Here is a 467-nt window from a genome sequence, read left to right on the forward strand (position 1 = left end):
AGGCGTTGCGGAGGGGTGGTGGTTGTTATATAACTACTTCCCAATCCGTATCACGGTTATGCACGGCTGCGCGGAATTCCCTGTTACGTGCTAGAAATAATTTTTACGTAAAACGTTCACTGGGAATCCTAGCTCACCGGCAAACACACTCCTGGCTAAAAGTCTTAATTTTAACTTAATATAAGCAATCTACCGAGGTATGTGTCAGCGTGAAAACTCTTTTCACCCTTTTCGTTGACTTGAGGTGACGAATCCTCTTCGGGGAGCCAATTTGACGCGGCTACGGCGGGTCTGGTGTTGTGGTCGCGGTAAGCCGGTCGTGGATACGTGTGTGGGTTGTGGATGAGGGTGTCTCTCACAATAATGTCACAAAACAACACGTATGAGTATAAGGTAATGTCCGTGAGGGACGTTTATTTTAACAATAAGAGGACTGAATTATAAGTGCAAGTATACTAGTAACGGCG

Source organism: Acyrthosiphon pisum, chromosome X (genome assembly GCF_005508785.2).
Source record: "Acyrthosiphon pisum isolate AL4f chromosome X, pea_aphid_22Mar2018_4r6ur, whole genome shotgun sequence".
Lineage (NCBI taxonomy): Eukaryota > Metazoa > Arthropoda > Insecta > Hemiptera > Aphididae > Acyrthosiphon > Acyrthosiphon pisum.